Consider the following 5,338-nt stretch of genomic DNA (forward strand, 5'->3'; position numbering starts at 1 on the left):
CCAATATGGCGGCGATACCAAAACAACAACAAACAAAGTAGGGAGCGACTACATATCCCCGACGATAGATTTGTGTGCGCTGTCAGTAAGGCCGTGGCGGAACGCTTATCCGCATATTTAAAGATTCTTGGCAAGCACGGCATGCACTGGCAAGAGGTAATGTTGCGCTGCGCGCGCTAGCCACAGGGGTTACAGTAAGGCTACTTACCGTGGCGGATCACACCTAAAGGCGTTCCTGTTGTAGTCGATCCGACAAATAGCTCCACAACACGCAGTTTTTTTGCTTTAGAATTAAATTATGTCTTTGAGCATATTCAATCACAACTTCTTTACCACCACTAGACAAATAATGATAAAATTCACCGTAACCCACATTGCACTGCAAACAATCGGTAGGAAATCGAAAGTCCAGCCACTGCCTCTGCCATAGCTACAGGAAGACAAAATGCCGGTTTTTGCTTCATTATTCGAATATTCAGTCAAACAAGGATACCAGTGGACACTGGACAGGTAACTTTATTACTCCGCTGAAATGCTAGTGAAACTTAGTTTTCGACTAAAGTCGTTCGTAATTGGTTATGAAACTCATGACGTCATAACTGTCACACCTCTCAGCCAATAATGAGTAACTGGAACTGCTTTTGTTTGCGTAAGAAAGTAAGTTAGAGGGCTCATTAAAAGTAAACATTACCGTAGAGGAAACACCTCTCCCGAATTAGGAAAAATTCGAGGTAAAAACTTATCAAGCTCATATAATTCCACCCCGTTCAATCTCTCATATAATGACTATACTTTTTATATTGCTTTTCACATGCTCTTTCCATGTAGGAGATTATTTATTTTAATATCCAGTGCGGAGTGCTTCTGAAGTATTACCTTTAGTACTGGCCCCTGGGGGTTAATTACAGTCGTCCGAATAAATATTACTTAAAATTCTTGTTCAGTAGGTAAAACTGCATACTAAAACCGCAACTGCCATAGTCTGGGCCGCCGCGGATAGGTACCCTAGATCTACCATCTAGGCCGCCGCGGATAAGTACCCTAGATCTACCCTGGAAAGTAAAGCATTAGATATCAAACTAAGTACGCGGTTTAAATTCAAAAACATGCAGCCAACAGTTTAGGTTTTAATAAAAAACCTATTTTTCGATAATGTACTAAACTACAATAATTAAAATGGCTTTCAATAAAAGGTGTGATTAAGAGGAGAGAACTAAGAGGAGAGATTTATTTAAAATAAATGCCGAGAAAACATTTTAGCAGATTAATCCAAATATTTGTCAGGATAGCTCAGTCCAGATAATATAGGCTAGGATAGAAACTCATACAAGAAAGCTAGGCCCCAAAGTCTAGAAGCTATCGGACAGAGTCAGACTAACTAGCCACCTATTTCAATATCACTGGAACAAAAACTACTTAGAGATCCACCAGTTATAAGACCGAGAACGGTAAAACTTGACTGGGTTTACACGTGACATGGGTAGCTAATATAAAAGTTCTATTAACTACCCACAAGCACTAGGGTTTTCTGAAAAAGTCTGAAGCAACTAACTACAAATCTTTAATAGATATATTGCCTGGGTTATTATAAGTTAAGCTTAGAACACTCCAAACAGCCAAGATAAAACTTCAAGTAATTACACTTCAACCTGACTAGATACCCATACCTTAGGGATTGTTCAATTAATCTTAGTATTCCAAGTCCTTGGTATAGAAAGGATCAGCTATTCTTAAATTACACGTACAGTTAAGGTTAAAAAACTTAATTAGTAAAGACCTTAAACTTTTCGGGACTTTAGGCCAAGTTTTAATAAGCACTTAACGGGCCAAGATGTAAAACTTCCTACATAGCCTAAAGCTTTAATAAGCACTTAACCGGCCAAAATATAAAGATTCCTACATAGCCTTAAGTTTTAATAAGCACTCAATGGGCCACGATATAGTATTATAAATTAAAAGTTTAAGCTTATGAAACTTATACAACAAGTAACTTACTTGCCCCACGTAAATAAACTGTCCTTTCAAGACAACAGACCTACGGAAGAAAAGTCACCTCCCATGAAATTTTACACTATAAATACAAATGAACCAAAACCTTCACAATAAACAAGATTAATTACATCGAAAAACATAAGTAACACAACCACTTAAATAACAAACTAATACCTTTCCTCTTGGCCCTAGGAAGAAAACTGTCCATATTGGAGAAGCTACTTCCAAAGTGAACTATCCAGGATTTTCTTCCTGAAAAGGACACCAAAACAAGGAAGGAAACTAAAAGTCTTGTGAACCCAAGGACAAATTAAAGAGCAACAGGAATTAAAATAATTTTGCGATACTTGCAGTAAAGATGGTGAAGTTATAAAAGTTGCATATAATATTCTAAGATTTTTAGTGTTTTATATAATAGCCTTTTACAATCAGCTAAACTATATTACGAGGTTCCACTGACTGTCCCATATCGTAAGGAAGACTCCAGTCTCACTTGCAATGCAAGAATGAAAAAATCTGTAGAAATTCAGTTTCAAATTTTTTGGAATCATATGATCTTTAAAACCCTACAAAAAGTCCCCAAGCAAATAAGATCATCTGTAGAATAAAAACAACAGGATTAACAAAACATTACAATAGAATTAATAATATTTACGTCTGGTCCAGAATACATAATTCTTTTCCGGAATCGTAGTGGTTGTTGTTTTTTAAAAACTTTTTTTTTTCGGAGAAGTCCGGTTAAAAAGGGCACACTCATCAGAAAAAATGCAAATCTTTTTTGTTCTTTACTTCATTCAAAAACACTCTAGATATGTTTTGAATAAAATTTAATGCACGATCAATTCCGTTTTCGACCCCAAGATTAAATCAAGAATAAGAAGGTGCTATCGTGTCCATCATATTCCACCTAAGAACTACATCGTTGATTGTCTTTGAAAGTATCAGGTCTTTTCTACAGTTTTCTGTATTTTCCATGTCTGATTAAACCTATGAAATTGGGAGCTATCAGCCAAAATTGGAGGTAAATCGACTCCATCATCCACAGAAGAAAAAGCTGTTTATATATTTCAGACACTATCAAAATACCGTAATAAGCTTCTATGAATTCATAAAAATCTGCATTCCAATTCAACATAATTATAAACAGTTTCAATTGGATTCTCTGAAAAAAATGTAAATAAATTTCATGGATTTAGTGGAAAAAATATGTCCAGTTGCATTGCTTTCAGTCAGACCAGCGGCTGTGTCCTTATCCCTTAGTGCTTGAAATCTGTTAGGTGCAAGTTCGTAGATTCAATGATATTTAATTACCATTTTTTTAAAAGAGCGCGAAAAGGAATGGGTCCTTTTATAGCGATGTTCTTGTGCTCCGACAAGCATTTGTTTACCTACTTCCGTTCAGGCATCTTTCAATGATATTGTTTCATTTAGCCCAAAGTTAGATTAGTTTGCTTGAGTCAAATTCTAGTTACTGATTTTAAAAATCATTGTTTATAAGGAGATATACTTTAACGTTTATATGAGCTATACTTAAACGTTTATAAGGAGATATACTTAAACGTTTATAAGGAGATATACTTAAACGTTTATAAGGGAATATACTTGAACGTTTATAAGGAGATAAACGTTTACATGTCCTCAAAGGCCCACCTCAGTATCATCATTATTATGCTGTTGTTGTTGTTGGTTTGAAATACCCAGACTACAAAGAAATGTTAGTCTGTTTAAAAACCAGGCCTGAATGAATTCCATAAACATTTTGTATAATGGTTCTAAATTTAAAGTAAGGTCAAGGATGAAAAGTCAATTATCAGCCATTAATTTAATGACGCTTTCAAATTTACACTTAGAATAAATAAAAAAAAACATCGTCTAGAAAACCATTGTAAAAATAAATATAGCACATCAAAGATCATGCTTATGTGCATTTCATACACAACCAGTAGCATTACGAACTAACGTGTGAATAATATTACATACAAAAATAAATTCCTCATATAAGAAAACTATATATGAAAAGAAAACTTTAGAACACAACAAAATATCTTTTCAGATGTAAATGCTTGCATTGAGAGAGGTATTGAGAGATTTTCATTATCTTCACAAAAACATTATACCAGGAATAATTATATATAGTATATATATTTATATATATGATGTATGTATATATATATATAGGTAGATAGGTAGGTAGTTAGGTAGGTAGATACATGCATACATAGGCAGATAGATACCGTAGGTAAGAAACACCAATCAAAATATTAACAGTTAAATAATGACCAGAAATTTGGAGTTATCTCTGGAGTAACAGAAAAACATTGGGCACGGCGAGACACACAACCCTTCATAGAGTTTGAAATTCTGCCTACATACTATGTGGATATAGGTAATATTACATGGAGCTTCGAAATGCAGTAAAAATGGTGCCAATGCACTGGGGGCCTGAGTATTGATGTTATCAAGCAACACCTGTTCTTTAATCGATAATGAAAATGCAGGTGATGATAAAGTTCAAGAAGATGGACAGCTAGGTTAAAAAGAGACCAAAGGAAACTGATGAAAACTAAAAGGGTGAAAGCAATACTGCTGGGACCACAGAAAGAAAAAAAAAAGTTTCATGCCACAAACAGTGCGTAGCACATGGAACATGTAAGCATTAGAACCTACTGAAATGCGAGGCATAAGAAAAACCCCTTGGTTTTCCTCTCACAGCTGGGGATCTGGCTTTATTCTATCCCATCGAAGCACCAGGGATATTTCCCCGAAATCTGCAAAAATGCAAGAATATCACGCAGTTCCATCCATTTACAGTTGAAAGGATTTGCGAATTGAACAGAATGGATATAGAATACAAATAATGCGGTCGGAAGGACTGAAGAGTTACTCTCACTCAGCTACCTTCAACAACACGAGGAACTTCAGACAACGTATGCTAAACATTCAACTCGAGGCACAACAAAGACATACAAAGGTTCAAATCTTACTCGCGAATCAACTGTCTTTTTTAATACGAACGACAAAAGAGCAGAGCTACACGCTTCTCATCATGCCGTTTGGTTATGGGGTACATATCTCACAGCAAATATCCATGACTTGACACTATTTCTGTGGGTTCTAGAGCGAATATTCTCTAGTACGGTCTGTGCGTTATGGATTTCGCGAACAAAATTAAACTCACGATATATTATATATATATATATATTATATAAATATATATATAATATATTATATATAGATATATATATATATATATATATATATATATATATATATATATATATTATTATATTATATACATATACATATATTATATATATATATATATATATATATATATATACGTATA

Source organism: Macrobrachium nipponense, chromosome 29 (assembly GCF_015104395.2).
Source record: "Macrobrachium nipponense isolate FS-2020 chromosome 29, ASM1510439v2, whole genome shotgun sequence".
In the NCBI taxonomy this organism is placed as follows: Eukaryota; Metazoa; Arthropoda; class Malacostraca; order Decapoda; family Palaemonidae; genus Macrobrachium; species Macrobrachium nipponense.